Consider the following 23,677-nt stretch of genomic DNA (forward strand, 5'->3'; position numbering starts at 1 on the left):
CGTTGTTTCTGCAGAGCTTGGCGCCTCCTGCTCCACGGCCACCCCGTCCCCTCCCGCTGAGGCCCTCCTGTTTGCTGTGCCCCTGCCCCGCAGGTATCTGCACACACTCTCCCGCTTGAGGCCGCACAAGCCCTAAACCGGGGGCTCTCTGGATTATAGCTTTTTCAAACATTTCCCAAAGTACTCCCAAAGGCATTGAGAGTGTCCCCTGATGTCCCCTAGGAAGGCGCGCATCCTGACAGCAGCTGGCGGCGGCCGCCTGCCAAGGTCAGTGTGGCTGCTTCTCCCGCCACAGGGAGCCCAGTTGGCTCGACGGCTCGAGACGCTCCGGGCCGCGCCCCCCTCTTCCCACGCTGCCATCTGCAGCGCTTCGCCCGTTGCCCCATAGCCCCAAGGTGACTGCTGGGGCCCCAGACATGACAACCGTGTTGGAGGGGAAAAGGTGAGGGCGCAGTGCGGGCAGTGGAGGGTGCCAACAGCGTATTTATAAACGAAAACGTGTTCTAGTGTCTTCTCCCCACAGGGCTGCCCCTGGGCCTCCTCTAGCTCGGGAAGGGAAACGAGCACGCTGGGGGGTCCCGAGCGGCCACGGACGCGGAGCATACAAGCCTCAAGGTCTGTCATAAACCTCAGGTGAGCCTGGGTCAAGGTAAGGGAACCAAACGTCCCCAAAGGTCTCAGAGTCAGCGGGGCCCCCTTCCCCACAGCTCCTGTTCAGAGGCTTACCTGGAGAGGCTCACCTGGAGAGGCCCACCTGGAGAAGCTCCCCTGGAGAGATCCACCTGGAGAGGCTCACCTGGAGAGGCCCACCTGGAGAAGCTCACCTGGAGAGGCCCACCTGGAGAGGCCCACCTGGAGAGGCTCACCTGGAGAGGCTCACCTGGAGAGGCCCACCTGTAGAGGCTCACCTGGAGAGGCCCACCTGGAGAAGCTCACCTGGAGAGGCCCACCTGTAGAGGCTCACCTGGAGAGGCCCACCTGGAGAGGCTCACCTGGAGAAGCTCACCTGGAGAGGCCCACCTGGAGAGGCTCACCTGGAGAGGCTCACCTGGAGAGACCCACCTGTAAAGGCTCACCTGGAGAGGCCCACCTGGAGAAGCTCACCTGGAGAGGCCCACCTGGAGAAGCCCACCTGGAGAAGCCCACCTGGAGAGGCCCACCTGAAGATGCTGGAGAGGCCCACCTGGAGAGGCTCACTTGGAGAGGCTCACCTGGAGAGGCTCACCTGGAGAGGCCCACCTGGAGAGGCCCACCTGGCAAGCTGGAAACTCTCATTCACTGAAATCATTAGCTGGATTTGCAAACACTAATAAAAACATTAGCATATATAAAGATCAACCATAGCCCAATTACTCTCCCCCTTGTCAGATCAAATATTCCCTCATTCATATAGGGTTCCTTAGGAGGAGTCATTCCCTCTCCCCCTACACAGAGCCCCTAAAAGAGTTAAGATCCATTAGCACAGTTCCCATAAATGTGTGCAGCCAAGAGGGTGAAAATAACCACAGGTCCGGAAATCTGAAGACTGAAAATCAAGGCTTTTATAAAGGAAATTCAGGAGATGAGTGTTATAATCCCAAGACCCTCGTTAAGAAAGTCAGGTAAATTCTGTGCTAAATTAAGGATTTGGGCTATCCGCACGTGTTAACCTAGGGGCCCCGGTCGATCCGCAAAGTCGGCTTAAGGCTTGTCCCGACAAGCTGCCTAGGTTTTGAAGGATTATTTACCCATAATTCCGAGACTGAGTGACTAGGTCTACCAGCACTACGCAACAGCCACAGATAGTACTTAACAATGCAGTGCTTATTATGTGCTGCTAAGTGCTTTGCAAGAGTATTTACCCCAAAGATACAGATGCGGGGGACGCCGGGACACCTGCCCCCCAGTGTGCCCAGCAGCAGTGTCCACAACAGCCAGACTGGGAGGAGCCTCGGGGTCCTTGACATGATGGATGAGAAGCCGCGGCCTGTGCACAGGGGGTATCACTCAGTCGCCAGAAACGACGACCACCCACCATTTGCTTCGACGAGGCTGGAGCTGGAGGGTGTGATGCTGCGTGGAGTCAGTCAGTCGGAGAAGGACAGTGAGCGTATGGTCTCACTCACACGGGGAATATGACATAGTGGAAGGGATCGTAGGGGAGGGAGGGGAGCTGAGGGGGAAACATCAGAGGGGGAGACACACCACGGGAGACTCCTGACTCTGGGGAGCGACCAAGGGGCAGTGGAAGGGGAGACAGGCGGGGCTTGGGGTGCCTGGGCACTGAGGGGGGCACGTGACGGGATGGGCACTGGGCGTGCAATGCAACTGATAAATTATTAAAAACCACATCTGACACTAAGGATGTACTCTACGTTGGCTAATTGAATTTAAATCAAAAAAGAAAAAAGAAATACCAGGGTATCTAATATAATCTTACAGCTGTCCTAGGAAGGATCTCCATTTTATAGATGTGAAGACTGAGTACCTGCCCTCTGTCTGCATTCTTAGTGCCACTCGGGCGGCGCTCTGCTGCACGCAGCCTAGGCCGGCGGAAGGGGAGCAGAGCAGAGTGCCTGGACTCGGTTGGGCCTGTGAGAGCTGTTTCAACTGAAAGCAAAGCCTTCGGTGGACACTTGTGTCACTGCACACACAGACAAGGATTTACCATCTCAGGGTCCTGGGGTGGTGTGTTCATGCGGCCTTTCCAAGGAGCCACTATCTCCAAGGACCCTGTCATAAGCTGAAACGTGTCGTCCTCCGTGTTAGTCGGGGGTCTCTAGAACCAACAGGTTCTTCCTGGGTGCGTACACGGGAAGGGGAGGTTACAAGGAACTGGCTCTTGGGATTATAGAGGCTGGAAGTCCACGATGTGCGGTCTGCAAGCTGCGATGCTGGAGAGCCGGGGGTGCAGCTCGGTCTGGGTCTGGAGGCCAGAGAAGGAGGAGGGCCGAGGGCAGCAGCAGGTGGGTGTCGCGCAGCAGCAGGCAGGCAGGGAAGGCCTGATTCTTCCTTCCTCTGCCCTTTTGTTCCACTGTGGCCCTCAACATATTGGATGATGCCAACCACACTGGGGAGGGCAAACCAGTGTACTGAGTCCACTGATCCGATTGCTAATTTCATCCAGGAACACCCTCACGGGCGCAATGATGTGTAGCCAAACATCTGGGCACCCCACCCAACCAGTCAAGTTGCACACCAACCATCACACCCTCAAATTCCTACGTTGAAGTCTCAACCCTCAATACCCCAGAATATGACCTTATTTGGAAATATGGCCTTTAAATAAGTTAAAATAAGGTCATTAGGATGGTTCTAATGCAACATGACCGGTGTCCATATAAGAAGAGGAGATAGGGACACAGGTACGCACAGAGGAAGTACGTAGACGCAGGGGAAGACCGTCACCGACAAGCCACGGTGAGAGGCCTCAGAGGAAACCAACCCTGCCAACACCTTGATCTGGGACCTCCAGCCTCCAGACTGAGATCCATTTGTGTTGTTTAAACCTTCAGCCTGCGGTGCTTTGCTACGGCAGCCACAGGACACTAGCACAGACACAGGTTGGTTCTTAGCCTGAAGAGTTACTGGGGCACTCAACTATGTGTGGGGCGGGGGACGGAGTGGGGGTGGTTCCTGGGCCCCTTTAGCTCTTGATATGGATGCTCCAATCTTAAGCTCTACCTCCCACACGTGCTTGGAAGCCAAGCGTATGCCCATGGCCACAGCCGGTGCCAGGTTTTCCTTACTGACTCCAAGTCGCCCAAGAGCTGGTCTCCCATACACCCACGCTCCCTGTGCGTGCTGGTAGTTGGAGGGGCAGCAGGGACACATCATAAGACCCACGGTATCATTCGCAGGGACCAGCACAAAAGGAAAAGTCAGAGAGGGCCCCCTTGCTCAAAGCCTATTAAGAATTTCAAAAAAAAACAAAACAAAACAAAAACAAAAACAAAACAAAACAAAAACAAAAAAAAATAAAATAAAATAAAAAGAATTTCAAGGCAGCAAGGGCAGACCACTGAACCAAGGATGGGGCCCTTCTCCGCACGGAGCCCTTGGCAGCCACACAGGCCGTACACCCAGGAAGCTTGCTCTGGTCTCACGCACGGGCTTGAATGAAGTGGTCAGGGGGCAGGGAGCCCTCTGCCTCCATTGGAATGCAACAGGGACAACGCAATAGACACAAAGGGACAGATGCGGCTGGGACAGGGACTTTGGATTCATGCGCCACCTCTCCTCCAGCCCAGCACCAGCCTCCTGGGCCTCCGTCTCTGGTCTCCGTCGGCCGTCAGGACCAGAGGGTGGACGGCTGGTTGCCACAGAGGAGATGCAAGAAGAGAGTTTTGCTTAAGACAGGCGTCAGTAAAATGCTGAAGCCGCCGGCTGCCTGCTGGGATGCGAAGGGCACGCCTGCTGCTCTACATTTGCTTTTTGTTCAAAGACATAGCAATTAGGAGAAGGATAACAATGGCCAACTTTTATTGGGCCCTTGACATACACCAGGCTCCGCTGTGAACCTGTTACGGAGACGGCTTCACCTCGTTCCCTCCAGAGCCCCCTGAACTGGGCACCTTACTGCCCGGGAAGGGCACGGAGAGGTTAAGCCCAAGGCCGCACTTCATCAGGGGAAGAGCTGGGATTCCTCTGGGGCCCTGTGTCTCCAGGGTGCAGGCCTGAGTATTTGGCTCGTCACACTTCCTTTCAGCAGACCCAGGAGGAGAGAAGTAAATCCATGTGCTCCGAGGACGAGGAAACAACACAAATGCCAACTTGGCACAGGCCCAGCGCCGAGAGAGGAGATCTGTTCTGGGGCGAGCGGGGGAGCGGGGTTTTCCTATTTCCATCAAGGGGAAACCAGAGAAACCATCTCTGCTGTAATTTGCTCAATGACCTCACACACAAAAAATCTCTGACCTCACTCAGCGTGTCAAATAGATGCTGATTGGGGACGCATTGACTTCTCAGGGTCCCCGTGATAACCAGAGACGTCCAGAGCTGCTCGTCATTGAACTGCTCCAGGATCAGCCACTGGCTCTTAGCTTTTCTCTCTACCTTCTATCCATTCTCCACACTGGAGCTCAGGCCATTTTTTTCATGGAGTAAATCCGATAGTCATTTCCCGTAACGGCTTTCCATGCTCTGAGGATTAAGGCAAAACTCCCTTCCCTGGCCTGCAAAGTCCTCTAGAATTTGGCCCCAACCTGCTGCCTGCCCATCCTCCCCCCTCCCCGCTCTCCATCACTTCCCGGGCCTCAGCGCCACCGGCCTCCCTTCAGAGGATGACTTCCATCCTGCTCTCCCCGGCCGCAGGGCCTCTGCACACACTGTTCCTGCTGCTGGGAGGGAAGCTCTGCCTTTCTTCTTTCACCTTGGTGACTGTCACTTGGTCCTCAGCAATCGGTTCAAGAGCCAATTCCTTCCTTGTTAAAATGGTGACTTTATAGAGACATAATTCAAATGGCACAGCATTCACCTACGTAGAGCGCACAGTTCAATGGTTTTTGGTACAGGCACAAAATGTGCAGCCATCATCACAATCAATAACTTCAGAACGTTCTCATCACCCCGAAAGAAATCCCTTACCCGTCAAAAGTCACTCCTCATTTCCCCCTTCCTCCTCTTTCCCCACGCCCCGCCCCAGGCAACGCTAATCTAGTTTCTGTCTCTATGGATTTGCCTATTCCAGGCATCTCACAGCAAGGGAACCTCACAATGCATAGTCTTCGGTGAATGACTTCTCTCATTTTAGCACCTTGTTTTTCAAAGTTCACCCATGCTGTACTTGTACCAGAACTCATTGCTTTCTTCTTCCTTTTTTTTTTTTTTAAATTTTACTTATTTGCTTGAGAGAGAGAATGCACACCAGTTGCGGGGGGGGGGTAGGCAGAAAGAGAGAGAGAGAGACAAGCAGACGCCCCGCTGAGCAGGGAGCCCGACAAGGGGCTTGATCCCAGGACCCTGAGATCATGACCTGAGCCGAAGGCAGATGCTTAACTGTCTGAGCCCCCCAGGAGCCCTGAACTCATTCCTTTCTATTGCCAATAATATCCCGCTCTGTGGATATGCTACGTTTTACTTATCTGTCCATCAGTGGATGGACATTGGAGCGGCTTCCACTCACTGCCTATTACGAATTGTACTGTTGTGAACATTTATTTTTTTTATAAATTTATTTTTTATTGGTGTTCAATTTGCCAACATATAGCATAACACCCAGTGCTCATCCCATCAAGTGCCCCCCTCAGTGCCTGTCACCCATTCACCCCCAACCCCCGCCCACCTCCCTCCCCTTCCACCACCCTTAGTTCATTTCCCAGAGTTAAGAGTCTCTCATGCTCTGTCTCCCTTTCTGATATTTCCCACTCATTTTTCATTTTTTCTCCTTTCCCCTTTATTCCCTTTCACTATTTTCTATATTCCCCAAATGAATGAGACCATATAATGTTTGTCCTTCTCCAATTGACTTACTTCACTCAAGCATCATACCCTCCAGTTCCATCCACGTCGAAGCAAATGGTGGGTATTTGTCGTTTCTAATGGCTGAGGAATATTCCATTGTATACATATTTGCCCATTTTCTAATTGAGTGGAGTTATTTCCTCTTGAAGTCAGCTGCCTCCACTGTCAACAAGCTGTTTAAGAATAATCCTAGAAAACGGGTTGTTGTTGTTGTTGTTTCTCTCTTAGAATGAAGAACACGTTTCTGCTGTGACAAGCAGGAGTTCAGCCTCAAAAAATAATTTAAAATCTGGGGACCTGACAAAAATGCCTTTGGAGAGTCTGTAAATCCAGAAGGAAAACTCAGACTTCAGGGAATTATTTTGTCTGAAAAACTGCAGCCCAATTAATATTCTGTGAAAGTTAAAAAAAAAAAAAATAAGTAAAAAAAAAAAAAAATCTCGAAGTGCCAAGCTCTGGATAATCTTGTTAATCGTGGTTTGCTCCCCCAAATCTTGCTGTGCTCTGTGACTCTTCCATTCTGTTAGTTTCCCTAGAGAACAAATAAACTCATTTGTCTGACCTCATTCTCTAGCAAGGGCAGATCGAAATTCCTTGGAGAAATTACAGAAACAGCACTGCACTTCTTGCAAGGTGATCCTCCCCCGAATCTCCCCCTCTCCCCGGCCTCCCCGCCAAGGCTCCCCTTCTGACATTAGCATCTATTATCTCCCCAGCTGAATTCTTCCCTAAAGGGCACTCAGCATGTCTGGCCCACGCCAGTGTCAAGGCAACCTCACGGACCGTGAAGGAAGCAGGAGTTCCTGGAGGAGGGCGGGAAAGAAACCCAGCGGAAAGATTCCGGGGTCAGGGCAAAGCTGTCCTGACCTCTGCAGTGAAAGAAGTCCCAGGAGCTGGAGGTACCCACCATGCAGAGCTTCTGTTTCCTTGGTAAGACCATCTCCACGCAGGCAAGAACGCTCAGAACCCCAGGGCCTCTGTGTCTTTGCTGAGAGGGGCATCATGTCTTGGAAGGAATTAGAGCATCCTGTAAGGAGGATCACAGACCTGAACCCCCAGGACAACAGAGATGCTCCGCCATACATACCCTTGCAGAGCAAGATGCTTGAATAGTCAGGCACAAGGGATCTCGAAGGTGCACTGTGGCTTCTGCACTCTCCGGAATAAGGTTTGGTTCGGTAAGAAGGAATCGTCCGAGCACATAGGTAAGTCGAGGATCAGACTTCCTGCCTAAAGACCCGAGTTTCAGGTTGGAGTTGTATTCCCGGGAGTGATGTCCAAGTTCAAAACACAAGCTGCTCCCTCCGTGGGGATTCCGAGCAAGCACTCACCACCCCATTCCACAGGCTGAGAGGACTTCTGCTCACGCGTTCTGTTCCAGCCCCTGAATCACATCTGGAACAGGGGATGAGCAGAACGTTTGCAAGAGATGCAGTCCAGAGAGTAAAGCGTGGAGGGGAAGGAGTCAGGAAAAGCTTTTTTTTTTTTCCCCCCTTAGGTAACAAAAATGGTTTTCATACAAAATGTTTCTTGAAAATTCACTGTATGTGTGATAAAAGCAGAACGAAGCTGATCCAAGTGGATTATTTAAAACGTATGTTTGGGGAGCTAGGGTGTTGGAATGAGGGCAGCCAGCAATTGGTCTGGTTTGTCTGGGACTTTCTTGATTTCAGACTCATGCCCCTGCAACCCCTCAGTCCTGGGCAAACTGGGACAGGTGACCACCCTATTGGAGAATGCTCACTGGACCAGTCCCCTGTGGCTTCCCATGGGAACCTCCAGGGCTCCAGGAAGTGATACGACAACAGGGACCAGGGTCCCTGTGTCTGCTTCTCGATCTCCTGGGCCAAGCTCTATGCTTTGCCTATGGAAGTACTTAAGAAATGTTGCTCAGATAGAAGTGGCAAAGGACCCCCAGAACAACACCTAAAATATCACTGTCATCGAGGAAGCGTCAGGAAGAAAAGGGGACAGGAGAGGTACATCAGGTTTCTAGAATGCTCCAGACCTGGGTCAGATGCTTCACTGCATTACCTCGGAAAACCCAAGGTGATGATTTGGAGGTAGGACAGTGAGGCTGGCATGGGGGCTAATAGGATGATGCAGGTGTGTCTGCTTCTAGCACCCTTGACCTTGGCATCATATTGCACTTTTGTAGTCTCAAAGGGACCCCGGCAGGGCCCCACCTTTCCTCACCGCCTTCCCCATATGCCTCGGATCACCATTCTTCCAGCAAGCCGTCTTGGCTCCAACCCGCTGCTGCCTGCCAGGGCTGTTGGCCAGGATACTGTTTGGCAACATGTGCCCTTCCTGCCCACCCCAGGGCTTGGAGACTCTCTGCCACTTCTGGCTTTGGAGGAGGGCTGCACGAGAATAAAATCCTAGCTTACGGCAGCTGCAAAATCCAGAAGCATGGGCCAAGCCAGGCTCTGCACCGCCCCACCAATGCGTGCAGTTCAGAGGGAGAAAACAGCCTGACGAGACCCAAGGAGGGGAGGCCCAAGACAAGGCTCAGCCTGCCCACGGGGCCGTGCTCGGTGATACAGGGACAGTCCCTTGGGTCTTGGATCATGTCAGGCCATGGCAGTCCTAGGATTCCCATTTGGCTCAGTGGCACCAAAGTTCCTTCAAGTCCGGTGGCTGCGATGTGCCTTCCAGCTGCTTCGCTCTATGTGTGCAGAAGCAATCCCCCGAGCCACTGCTGCTGATAAATATATACGTGCATCTCAGTTGCCTTCGCCCTTCAATTTTGGTGGAAAGACGCGGTTTGCATATTTGTAGACTTGGAGACAAACACAGTTCTTTCAGGGACCCCAACTGGAGCGACTCTTGGATTTTTGTTTTGACTACTTGGATCAAAGGAAGTCAAGAGAAATTGGTGGCCTCCTGACATGGCATTGTGCCATGAGAACGGTCAGGAATCATTCCAGAAATACCCAGTGAATTGGTTTCAAGTGCCTCTGGACAAAGATTCGACACTTCAAGTTTAAGTGTTAACTCCGAATTAGAGTTGACAGATTTTAGATGTGCTGGGTTTGAATCCTGGCTACTTACCGCCTGTGTGATGGGTGGGCTGCTTACCCTCAAGCTCAGGACCCTGAGATCCTAATCTGAGCTGAAACCCAGAGTTGGACACTCAACTGACTGCACCACCCAGGAGTCCCCGCAGTTCCCCTTTTTATAAGGATGCTGATCATATTAGCATATGGATTAGCAATACGTAGCCCACCCTATACCTGTACGATCTCATTTAAACTAATTACATCTGCAACAACCTGGTTTCCTAGTAAGGTCCATCCTGAGCTACCGGAGGTTATGATTTCTACATATGGATTTTGGAAAGCCACAATTCAACCCATAACAGCTATTTGCCTTCTAGACTTGTGAGCTCTTTTTCCTGCAGAAGCAGGCAGAGGAGGGGTCAGCATTCCCTCCTCCCGTCTGGACCAGCAAAAATGCTCCTGCTCTGTTCTACAGCCTTCATCCCACCTCCTGGTTCCTGCAGCTTGAAGGCCTGTCTTCCTCACTGGGGCAACTTTCTCTTTCTCTCTCCCTGCCCATCCCGGCAATCCAGGACACTGCTGTGCACATAGCAGACACTCCATAAATATTTATTAAGTGAATGAATGTGCCATTTCATTTAATCCTCAAACACCTCTAGCAGATAAACATCATTATCCTGTTTCATGATAAAGAAAATGATCTGTTTATATTTGAAGCTACTGCCTTTGGACAAAGGTGCCACCGGTATAACTGCTGGTTTTCTAGAACACCCCAGACCCCTGACAGTACTAAACTCACAAGACACGTCTGCCTAACAGGTCCCAAGGCCTCTCCACAAATCTCCTAGTGAGAATCTCTTGTTTTTAACAAATGCCTCTGTGTGACTCTAAAATCAGTTCCAGGGATCCCTGGGTGGCTCAGCGGTTTGGCGCCTCCCTTTGGCCCAGGGCGCAATCCTGGAGTCCTGGGATCGAGTCCCACATCGGGCTCCCGGCATGGAACCTGCTTCTCCCTCTGTGTCTCTGCCTCTCTCTATGTCTATCATGAATAAATAAATAATCTTAAAAAAAAATAAAAAATAAAAAAATAAAATCAGTTCCATTTGGAAACAACTGCCTGAAGATGTAAATATGAAGGTGGAGGGGGCAAGGATCTCTCTTCTTTTGATTTTGTGTTTTCCTCTGAAGGAACAGGAGTCTGGAAACACCCCTAGCTTCTCTCTCCTGCTAATTCAGCATCTTCTCTGGTGAGTTTGGGACAAGGGATCAGACATGCCTGACTTTGCCCCTTCCTTTCTCCTTCTGCTGCCTCAAGTATGTACATTTGGTCTGGTCTGTTCTCTGCCAGGCAATGGGGGTCTTGGCTGGAAGGCGGGGGACAAGATACCAAACTGCTTTGGTATTTAGATAACGTTGGAAACATTCAAACAAGCAATACGATTTTTACGTCAACATTTAGAATATGTCCAAAGTTACATTCTTTGGAACTCCTTAAACCTATGACAAATACAAATCAGATGACCACTTAAAAAAAATCCGTGCAAAGGTTCATAGTTTCACAAAACAGACACAATACACAGCACCATTAGTGCTGAGGAGAGAGTCTTGCCAAAAACAAAAAACAAAAAACAAGAAAACTATTCTGATCGGGCCTCTGGGTCTCACCAGCACCAGTTTATAGAAAATAAAAGCAGAAAGAAGAGAATGTTAACTGACACCACGTCTAGATTACAAAATACCCAAAAGGGGGGAAATTTATGGAGTAAATGATCTAGTTTCTTCAACAAATAAATGGCCCCAAATCAGATCAATAAAAAGAGAAGAAAACCAGAGATGCTAAAAGGCTTAAGGAATTGATCAACTAAATGCAACATGTGACTTTGCATCAGATTTAAATAGATCAGCAGTCAGAGAAAGCATGAGGCCATAATGGAAACATGAACACGGGCCAGATACTTGATCAGATTAAGAAATTATTGCTAATTTTTACTTGTTAAGAAAGTAGTGCAGTGCTGTTAAACAAGAGTCCTTATCAGTCAGACGTAGGAACGAAAAAGGTTAAAGTTACGACAGAGAATGCCTGAGAGCTGCTTCAAAGTAATTTGGAGTGGTCGGGGTGGGACTTGTGACGAGCTGATAATTATCACAGCAGAGAAATGGGCACAGGAGAGAGCCCATTACACTGTTCTAACTTTGTGTATTTTTAAAAGGAATTTAGGCATAATAAATGGCACTGTGCCTGTGGTTTTGAAAAGATGCCTTACCTTTTAGAGACATGCTGGTACAATTGTGGATAAAAGATATGAGGTATGGCATTTACTTTAAAATAACTACAGGGTCTTTTCCGGTTACTGCAGCACGAGCTACCATGAGCAGCAAAGTCTCCTGCGACACCCTGTAGGAGGCGGTACGAGGTCCTGCACGGGAACCAGCGCAAGCGCCGGAAGTTTCTGGAGACGGTGGAGCTGCAGATCACCCTGAAGAACTATGACCCTCAGAAGGACAAACGCTTCTCGGGCACCGTCAGGCTTAAGTCCACTCCCTGCCTGAAGTTCTCCGTGTGTGTTGTGGGGGACCAGCAACACTGTGATGAGGCCAAGGCAGTGGATATTCCCCACATGGACATTGAAGTGCTGAAGAAACTCAACAAGAATAAAAAACTAGTCAAGAAGTTGGCCAAGAAGTATGATGCCTTTTTGGCTTCAGAATCTCTGACTAAGCAGATCCCACGAATCCTGGGTCCAGGCCTGAATAAAGCTGGCAAGTTCCTTCCTTGCTGACCCACAATGAGAACAGGGTGGCCAAAGTGGATGAAGTGAAGTCCACCATCAAATTCCAGATGAAGAAGGTGCTATGTCTGGCAGTGGCTGTTGGCCACGTGGAGACGATGGACGATGAGCTCGTGTACAACATCCACTTAGCTGTCAATTTCCTGGTGTCCTTGCTCAAGAAGAATTGGCAGAACGTCCGGGCTTTGTACATCAAGAACACCATGGGCAAGCCCCAGTGCCTTTACTAAGACTGTTTAATAAATCCTAGTGCTACCGTTAAAAATCATAATAATAATAAATAAAATAAAATAACTACAGGAAACAACTGAGAGTCGCTGGAGGGGCAGTGGGTAGGGGATGGGGTAACTGGGTGATGGGCATGAGAGACACAGAGAGGGGCAGAGACACAGGCAGAGGGAGAAGCAGGCTCCCTGCAGGAAGCCCAACGTGGAACTCGATCCCGGGACCCCGGGGTCACGCCCTGAGCTGAAGGGAGGCGCTCACCACTGAGTAACCCAGAGGTCCCTAAGGAAGGAACCTGATGGGATGAGCACTGGGTGTAAATGCAACTGATGAATCACTAAATTCTACCTCTCAAACTAATAGTACACTATATGGTAACTAAATTGAATTTAAATAAAAAATTTAAAAACAATAAATAATTGAAATAAAAAATAAATACATTGAATTTAATTTCTATGAGAAAAACACAATAATTCAGGTTGGGTGTGTGCTATGGATTCAACGTCTTTGTCCCCCATCCCCACCCAAGTTCATATATTGATGCTCTAAGCCCCAGTGTATTTATAGGTGGGGCCTTTTGGAGGCGATTAGGTCATGAGGATGGAGACTTTAGGAATAGGAGAGACACTAGAGATATGACACTAGAGATATGATCTCTCTCTCTACAATGGCAACCTTCCGCAAGCCAGAGGAAGAGTTCTCATCAGGAACCATATCAGCCAGCACCTACAATTTGGATTTCTCAGTCTCCAGAACTGCGAGAAATAAATGTTTCTTACATCCCTAGTCTATGGTAATTTGCTACGGCAGCCCAGGCTGATTGACACAGTGGGTAATGGATAAAATACAATTGGCTGTATATTGTTAATTTTGGAAGTTGAGTAATGAGCCCATGAGTCCTCTTTTCATTATTTTCTCTACCTTTATGTTTGAAAATTTACAATAAAAACTTTTTTAAAACAGAAAAAAAAGAGGAACTACTTCCTAAAACCTATCTTATGAGGCTCCTATACTTTGGATATCCAAGCCAGACAAAGACAGTCCAGTAATGAAAATTACACGCCAATCTCATGGATGAATATATAGGCAGAAGTCCAAAATTAAATTTATTTATTTTAAAGATTTGTTTATTTATTTATTTGAAAGGGGAGGGGCAGAGAGAGAGGGAGAAATAATCTCAAGCAGACTCTGCACTGAGCTCAGAGCCCAACTTGAGGCTCAATCACACAACCCTGAGATCACGAGCTGAGCTGAAACCAAAAGTCAGATGCCCAACCGACTGTGTCACTCATTTGCTCCCAAAATTAAATTTAAATAAAAGATTAAGAAACTAAACCCAGGATGCCTGGGTGGCTCAGCGGTTGAGCATCTGCCTTTGGCCCAGGCTGTAATCCTGGGATCCAGGATCGAGTCTCATATCAGGCTCCCTGCCTGGAGCCTGCTTCTCCCTCAGCCTATGTCTCTGCCTCTCTCTTGCTGTGTGTCTCATGAATAAATAAATAAAAATCTTTAAAATTTTTAAAAAAATAATGGAACTAAACCCAACAATGTACGTATAAAACAGAATAGCATGATAAAGGAATACAAGGTTGGTTCAACATTGGGAAATTATTCACATATATTATGGCTTGACTTGCATCCCTCCAAAAACTGTTGAAGCGCTAACCCCAGTACCTAGGAATGTGAGCTTATTTGGAAATAGGGTCTTTGCCAATGATCAAGATGGGATCATTAAGGTAAACCCTAATCCAATAAGACTGTGCCCTTATAAAAAAAGAAAATATGGACAAAAGGACAGATGCAGATGATGTGAAGAAATAGGGAGAATATCATCTATAAGCTAAAGAATGCTAGAAGCTACCAGAAGTTAGGTAAAACGCCTCCAAACCCTCAGAAGGAACCAATCCTGTGGACATGTTGATCTTAGACTTCCAGCCTCCAGCACTTAGAGACACTACATTTCTGTTGTTTAAGCCACCCAGTTTACAGTACTCTGTTATGGTAGCCCTAGGAAACTAGTATAATGTAATTCACTATGTGAATAAAGAAGAAAAAAACATATGGTCATTTCAATAAAAATTCAGCTGCTATTTATGAAAAACAAGAAGGGAGGGAGTGCCTGGGTCACTCAGTTGGTGAAGCATCTGCCTTCAGCTCAGGACATCGTCTCAGGGTCCTGGGATCGAGCCCCACATCGGGCTCTCTGCTCAGCGAGGAGTCAGTTTCTCCTTCTTCCTCTGTCCCTCTCCCTGCTCTTGTGTACTCTCTCACTGTCTGAAATAAATAAATTTAAAAAAAAAAAAGGAAGAGGAAGAGGCAGCCGCATAATTCTTAGCAAACAAGGAATAGAATCAATTTCCTTAACTTAAAAAGACATCTATAAAAAACTTACATCAAATTGTATGCTAAATGGTGAAACTTAAGCTTCTCTTTAAAATCAGGAACAGCACAAGAACCCACCCAATGATTACAACTTCTGTTCAATAATGTGCTGGTGGGGGCCTAGTCAGCACAGCAAAATAAATATTTTTTTAAATGAAGGCAAGAAAAAAAAGTTAACGATTTATAAAAATAAAACTGTCATTTCTTCCACATATAATTTTCATCAGAAAATCCAAATAATTTATAGAAAAATTATTAGAATGAAGAAAAGAATTTAGCAAGTTTCCTGATATGTGAAAGACAATGAATTCTATACACCAGCAACCAAGCATGCAATTTAAAAATACCATTTACCTTAGCATAAATGAAGTACTTAAGAACAAATCTAATTAAAGATATATAAGACTCATGTGTAGAAAATTATACAACTTTATTGAATGAATGAAGAGACATACCATGCCCATGGATATGAACACTTAATATTATAAAGATATGAATTATCTTTTTTAATAATAAATTTATTTTTTATTGGTGTTCAATTTGCCAACATACAGAATAACACCCAGTGCTCATCCCGTCAAGTGCCCCCCTCAGTGCCCGTCACCCATTCACCCCCACCCCCTGCCCTCCTCCCCTTCCACCACCCCTAGTTCGTTTCCCAGAGTTAGCAGTCTTTATGTTCTGTCTCCCTTTCTGATATTTCCCACACATTTCTTCTCCCTTCCCTTATATTCCCTTTCACTATTATTTATATTCCCCAAATGAATGAGAACATACAATGTTTGTCCTTCTCCGATTGACTTATTTCACTCAGCATAATACCCTCCAGTTCCATCCACATTGAAGCAAATGGTGGGTAAAGATATGAATTATCTTAAATCTAATGCAATTTCAAAAAAATACTGAAATTTTTTCATGGGACTCAATAAGTTGATTCAAAAATCAATATGGAAGAAGAGAATACTTCCCCCAACAGCCAAGGCATTAAAAAAAAAAAAAAAGCCAAGTAGGAAAATGTGCCCTACTTATTACCAAGAATTATAAGGCTACAGTAGAAAATATAGTCTTCATCAAGGGATATACAATAGGACAGTGGAACAGAACAGAAGCCCAGAAACAGATCAATGCAAATGGGAACCTGGAATATGATAGACCTAACATCATAAATCTGTGGGGTACTTGAAAGATTGGTGATCCATAAGGGAAAGATATGAAACTGGATTCTATCACACCAGGGAGAAAATACCAGTTTCAAATGGCCCAGCAACTAAGAGCAAAATGCAAACATTTTAAACTTCTAGAAAACAATGTAGGAGAATATCTTATCTCAGGCTAAGGAACGATTTCTTTAATAGCACGCAAAACTTAATTATACTGAAAATTTAAAGAATAAAAAAGACAAGTCACAAGTGAAGATTTTTGCCATTTGCAACAGTGAACAAAGGAGTATTATCCAGAATAAGCAAAGAGTTCCCAAGAATCAATATGAAAGTTACAGTTAAAAAAAAGAACACATGAACAGGCATTTCGTAGAAAAAAGATAATAAACATTAAAATATATCATCTTCATTAGTAATCAGCAAAACATCTAACAAAATATAATATCATTTCATACCTTTCATACCATTTTATACCCTGGCCAAAAAAACACAAAAAAACAAAAACAAAAAAACAAAAAACTCACAATACCAATTAGTTTCCTTAGGATGACAATCCTGTTATCCCTGAGGCAGGTAGGTATACCTAGGGATGGATGGAATTCCTGGGTGGTTGTCTGTGGCCATAAATTAGATGGGGTTTAATGCTCAAAACAAAAACCATTCTACATATTTAAAATGGAGAATGATTTCCTATTGGGAATTAGGCATTTAGAAATTTGTCTGAGGGGCTGAGGGAGCATTCTTGTTGTCATGACCCCCAGGTACATACAGAATGGAGTCACTTTTGGACCTACTACCCCTGAGATATCCCTGGAGCTATGATGGAGGCATATCCTCGCTCTCTCTGCAACTGACTGCCACACACGGGAAGCTAGAAATGGGGCATGTGGAGCCTCTATCCCAGGATTAGGGAAGCCAGGTTAGGAGGGTTGCCCTTCCCATTGTCTATTTCCTTCCTCCCTCCCTCTCTCCCACCCACTCTTCCCTCTTTCCTATCTGAGGCAGAACTCACACATCATAAAATTCATGCTTCCAGTGCACAATTCAGAGGTTTTCATTCTAGAACATTTCCATTTCCTCCAAAAGAAACCCACAGCAGTCACTCCCCATTCACCCCCATGGTGCCCCTGGCAACTGTGCGTCTACTTTTGGCCTCCATGGTTTTGCCTGTTCTGGACATTCCATATAAGTGGGATCATACAACATAAAGTCTTTGGTGGCTGGCTTCCTTCACTTAGCATAATGTTTTCAAGGTTCATCCACGTTGTATGTAGTACTTCGTTCTTTATTCCAAGTATTTACTCCTTTTTATGGCATAATAATAATCCATTGTACGGATATGCCACATTTGGTTTTTATGTTCAGGTGGACATTCGGGCTGTTTCCGCTTTGTGGCTACAAATGAATAATGCTGCTATGAACATTCACGTACAGGTTTTTGTATGGACACATGCTTCTATTTCTCTTGGGTGTATGCCTAGGAGTGAGACTGCCAGGTTGCCTGGTAACTATGCTTAACCTTTCGAGAAACCAACAGACTCTGCCAAAGCCACTGCATCACATGCCAAAGGTATGAGTGCTCCAACTGATCCTTGACAACAATTGCCACAATATGTCTGTTTGATTATTTGATTACAGTCATCCAAGAGGGTGTGAAGTGAGTTATTTTTTGTTTTTGTTTTTTAGACAGAGGGAGAGTGGGAGAAGGGCAGAGGGAGAGAGATAATCTGAAGGAAACTTCGCCTGGTGTGGAGCCCAACTGGGGCTCGATCTCAATACCCGAAGATCAGGACCTGAGCAGAAATCAAGAGTTGGATATTTAACTGAATGAGCCACCCAGGTGCCCCGTGATGTGACATTTTATTGTGGTTTTGATTTGTATTTCCCCTGCGATCGTTCCTTGTCACTCAGATGTATGAAGGAGGACACAGGGAGGCTATTCCAGGGAACTTGCTAGTGACAGTGGCCAGGAGCATCCGGGAAGATGGCTTTGGCCCCTAAAAGGCCTTCTCTAACTTGTGTGAGTACATTTAATTGGGAAAATCTCACTCAGCTCTAGAAACCCAGCTACAAGCCAGTCTGAGATTTTGTTGTTTTTTAGATTTCTAACCTCTCTATATGAAAGGACAGTTGGATAAAAGTTCTGAGAACCAAGACTAAAAATTCACTCTAGGCCCTGAGAAGCCTGTTTACCTCTGTTTACAAATATTATCACTTTCTACTCTGCTCACTATGACATGAAAAAACTAGGAAGCACTTCCCTAGAGACACCCTTTTGCACAGGTGCATCAATTAAATATTCAAGAATGTTCATGCTAGCATTGCTCCAAAGAGCAAACCATTAGGAAAAATCTAAATGTCTACTGGCTCTAAAATGTTTAAATAAGTTGTTGTATTCAACAATGGATACTATATGGCTGTAAAATACATGATCTTATGATGTACATATGAATATGTATGAACCTTAAAAACAGAAGATAGAGAAAAATATCAAGGAGCAAAAGAACACATAAAGTATGATTTCACATTGAGAGGTCAATCAAAATCAGATAAAAGTAAATAACATTACTTAGGGACACACTAACACACACATGTAGAGACACACAGCATCTACCTACTATAAAACTGTAGTTTTCACTGGGCATCAGAAGCACCTGGAGCACTTCTCAGAACCCACATTTTAGATCTCTCCTCCAGAGTTTCTAACTCAGTAGGCCTGGGAGTGGAACCCAAGAATTTGTATTTGTAACAAATTTCCCAGTAATGTTTCTGCACATGGGGATGATAAATACCAAATAATGACTAGTACTTACCCTGGTGGGGGAGGGAGATGTGATTAAGAAAGCACATGCAGGAGATTTCAATATTAATTGTGACCAATTTGTTAACGAGGTGGTGGGTGCTTGATTGTTTTGCAAGGTGGTATTTTAAAGATTATTCCTTACATATACATATGTATTATAGTCACACTCTTCTAAAAACAATCGATTTTATAATTTTACAATGTAAGCAAAATAACACATAAATAAATTGGTCCCATACAACCCTTCCATTCCATGCTAACTTTTTTCCCCTCTGTTGAGTCATGTTCTTGAATAAGAAATGAGTCATGGACAACTGGGTTAGTCTTCAGAAATGTTAAAGACAAAACTCCTGGGACACCTGGGTGGTTCAGTTGGTTAAGCTCCTAACTCTTGATTCTGGCTCAGGTCATGATCTCAGGGTCATGAGATCAAGCCTTGCATAGGGTTTCATGCTGGGTTCAGAGCCTGATTAAGATTCTCTCTCTCTCTCTGCCCATCCCCACCACTCATACACACTATCTCTAAAAAAATAAGAAGAAGAGAAAGAAAGAAAGAAAGAGAGAAAGAGAGAGAGAGAGAAAGAGAGAAAGAGAGAGAGAGAGAAAGAAAGAAAGAAAGAAAGAAAGAAAGAAAGAAAGAAAGAAAGAAAGAAAGAAGAAAGAAAGAAAGAAAGAAAGAAAGAGAGAGAAAAGACAGAAACTCTTCTGGAATTTTTTTTTTTTTTTACAATCCTTTACAACCCTACATTAATTAAGTTCCATCTAAGATTATAGATCAATATCCCTGATGAACATGGATGCCAAAATTTTCACCAAGGTACTAGCCAATAGGATCCAACAGTACATTAAAAGGATTATTCAAGTGGGATTTATTCCTGGGCTGCAGGGGTCGTTCAACATCCACAAATCAATATGATACATAACATTAACAAAAGAAAGGACAAGAAACTTATGATCCTTTCAATTGATGCATTTAACAAAATACAGGATCCTTTTTTGATTAAAGCTCTCCATAGTGCAGGGAAAGAAGGAACATAATCTCAATATTGTAAAAGCCATATAGGAGAAGCCCACAGCAAATATCATTCTCATTGGGGAAAAACTGAGAACTTTTCTCCTAAGTCAGGAACCTGAGAAGGTGTCTATTCTCACCACTGTTGTTCAACATAGTAGTGGAAGACCTTGCCTCAGCAATCAGACAACAAAAAAGAAGTAAAAGGCATTCAAATTGGCAAAGAAGGAATAAAACTCTCACTCTTCACAGATGACATGATACTTTATATGAAAAACCCAAAAGATTCCACCCCCAAATTGCTAGAACTCAGACAGGAATTCAGGACTGTGGCAGGATATAAAATCAGTGCACAGAAATCAGTTTCACTTCTATACATCAACAATGAGATAGAAGAGACATTAAGGAATCAGTTCCATTTACAATTGTACCTAGAGCCATAAGATGTAAATTGTAGAGAAGTTGGCACCACTTGCCAACTTACCTAAGGAATAAGCTTAGCCAAAGAGGCAAAAAAACTGTACTCTAAAAACTACAGAGCAATTATGAAAGAAATTGAAGAAGACACAAAGAAACGGGAAGCCATTCCATGCTCATGGACCAGAGAATAAATATTATTAAAATGTCTATACAAAGAGCAATCTGGACATTCAAAGCAATACATATCAAAATGCCATTGACATTTTTCAGAGCTGGAACAAATAATCCTAAAACTTATATGGAACCAGAAAAGACCATGAATATCCAGAAGAATGTTGAGAAAGAAAACCAAAGCTGGTGGCCTCCCAATGCCGGAATTCAAGCTATATCACAAAGCTGTGGTCATCAAGACAGTGTGGTACTGGCACAAAAACAGATACACAGATGAATGCAACAGAATAGAGGACCCAGAAATGGACTCTCAACCCTATGTTCAACTACTCTTTGACAAAGCAGGAAAAGATAGCCAATGGAAAAAAGTTTCTTCAACAAATGGTGCTGGATAGCCCATTTGGACACATGCAGAAGAAAAATTGGACAGCCACATGCAGAAGAATAAAACTGGACCATTCTCTTACACCACACACAAAAATACACTCAAAATGGATGAAAGACCTAAATGTGAGACAGGCATCCATCAAAATCCTAGAGGAGAACATAGGCAACAACCTCTTCAACTTTAGCCTCAGCAATGTCTTGCAAGACATGTCTCCAAAGGCAAGGGAAACAAAAATAAAAATGAACTCTTGGGCTTTCATCAAGATAGATTTTGCACAGCAAAGGAAACAGTCAACAAAACTAAAAGGCAACCTATGGAATGGGAGAAGATATTTGTGAATGACATATCAGATTTAGGGCTAGTATCCAAGATCTATAAAGAGCTTATCAAACTCAACACCCGAAACCAAATAATCCAATCAAGAAATGGGCAGAAGACACGAACAGACATTTCTCCAAAGAAGACATACAGATGGCCAATAGACACATGAAAAAATGTTCAACATTACTTGGCATCAGAGAAGTAAAAATCAAAACCACAATGAGATATCACCTCATACCAGTCAAAATGGCTAAAATTAACAAGTCAGAAAACAACAAATGTTGACAAGGATGTGGAGAAAGGAGAACCCTCTTACTCTACTGGTGGGAATGCAAGCTGGTGCAGTCACCCTGGAAAACAGTATGGAGTTTCCTTGAGAAGTTAAAAATAGAGCTACCCTGTGACCCAGCATTTACACCACTAGGGATTTACCCTAAAGATACAAAGTAGTGATCTGAAGGGGAACTTGCACCCTAATGTTTACATCAGCAATGTCCACAAAAGTCAAACTATAGAAAGTGCTGAGATGTCCATCAACAGATGAATGGATAAAGAAGATATGATATATATATATCACTCTGGATGCCTTTGAAATGAGGATGAGTGCATCAAAAATAGGCACTTCCATGTGAAGTGGGGTGGAGTCAGGGTGGAAAGGAGGTGGGATATATATATATATATATATATATATATATATATATATATGGATATATTCCATGGAATATGGAATATATATATGGATATATATATATATAATGGAATATTATGCAGCCATCAGAAAGGATGAAATCTTACCATGTACATCAATGTGGATGGAACCAGAGGGTATTATGCAAAATGAAGTAAATCAATCAGAGAAAGACAATTATATGGTTTCACTCATATGAGGAATATAAGAAACAACACAGAAGATCATAGGGGAAGGGAGGGAAAACTTAATGGGAAGAAATCAGAGAGGGAAACAAATGATGAGAGGCTCTTAACTATAGGAAACAAACTGAGGTGACTGGAGGGGGACAGTGGGGGGGATGGGGTAACTGGATGATGGGCATGAAGGAGGGCATGTGATGTTATGAGCACTGGGTGTTATATGCAACTGATGAATTCCTGAACTCTACTCTAGAACTAATGATGTTCCATGTGTTGGCTAATTGAATTTAAATCTCTAAGAAGTCTAGCTCCATCTAGATACCAGAAACTCATCACTTAAGATGGTGCTGCAACATATATATCACCCTATGTTACAGATGAGGAAATTGGAGAACAAAGTGAGTAGTAAGTAACATGCTCACAAAATCACAGCTATTCCAGGATGGAGCTGGAATTCAAACCCAAGTTGGGTGGCTGAGAGCCCACTCTCCTTGTGAGACACTGGACCACACCAGTGTCTCACAAGGTCTTGTCCACCGATCACCTGCATCCAAGTTGCATAAAGCATTTTATAAATCAGATTCCCAAGCTGCAAGTCAGCAAACCATATTACATTCCGTAGGTGAGCCTTGCAATCTGATTCTATTATGCTCCTTGGAGGATGCGGATGTGTGAATGAAGTCATAATAGAACCAACAGTTTCCCAGATGACAGTGGACAACAGGACTCATCAGATCCTTGGATGGCTTCACTCTCGATGCCTTTGAAATGAGGACGAGTGCATTAAAAATAGGCACGTCCATGTGAAGTGGGGTGGAGTCAGGGTGGAAAGGAGGTGGCATGGAATATACTCAACAAGAGAAGCCAGCAGACTAGAGATGTAAGATTTCAAGACAGTGGTGAAGTCAGCAAGGGAGCGATCTTTCCCATTTCATACAACAATGTGGTTCTGTTTAAAAGCATTGTAATAATTAGAGATGCGCAAATGTCCATTTCATCACATTTTTCATTTACAAAAATATTAGCCCTGAGGCGATGTTTGTAGCTCACAACTCACATCCTTTTTAACGTTCAAAAGCAGACAACAAAGCATCAGAATCATCTTGGGTGCTGCAGCCTTTGTGTGCCCTAGCATGGGGTACCCTGGAAAAGAATACATAAATAGGAAAAGCAAACCTCCAGCCCTCCCAGATGGGAGAACTTCATTTGACAGTAGTAGGAGTTTGGCTTCTCTATGACTGCAGGATGAGTGTCTCATCATTTGCATATTTTGAATCTGTTGCTCTTTACCCAAATGCTTTTACTTAGAAGATCTTTTACACCAAGGCCTGAGAGAATAATAAAAATGCTTTCCCCAGCCTTCAGAATTTGAGAAAGATCATGCTTTCAGAACAGAAGGGTTAAGATCAAGAGAAGATGGGGGACAGGACATAACTGTTGAAATGACTCAAAGAAAGGAATATGGTCTAGGAGCTCTTTCATGTAGCTCTACGAGGGGCACCTGGGTGGCTCGGTCTATGCCAAATGTCTGACTTGGGCTCAGGTCATGACCTCAAGTCCGGGACTGATCCTCACGTTCGGTGGGGCAGGGGCCCTGTTCAGCAGGGAGTCTACTTCTCCCTCTCCCTCTGCCCCTTGCCCTGACTCATTCTCTTTCTCAAATAAATACTTTTTTTTTTAAAAAAAAAAGAGG

The 23,677-nt window shown here is 45.1% G+C and overlaps 1 protein-coding gene and 1 pseudogene across 3 annotated transcripts in view; one reads left to right on the forward strand and one right to left on the reverse strand.

Annotated features, from left to right (window-relative positions):
• The window catches only part of KAZN (kazrin, periplakin interacting protein), a 1,010,923-nt gene that overhangs the window by 664,839 nt on the left and 322,407 nt on the right, over nucleotides 1–23,677 (reverse strand). The gene's annotated exons all lie outside the window — the stretch shown is intronic.
• On the forward strand, nucleotides 449–12,522 carry LOC140634397 (large ribosomal subunit protein uL1 pseudogene; annotated as a pseudogene).

Source organism: Canis lupus, chromosome 5 (genome assembly GCF_048164855.1).
Source record: "Canis lupus baileyi chromosome 5, mCanLup2.hap1, whole genome shotgun sequence".
NCBI classification, from domain to species: domain Eukaryota; kingdom Metazoa; phylum Chordata; class Mammalia; order Carnivora; family Canidae; genus Canis; species Canis lupus.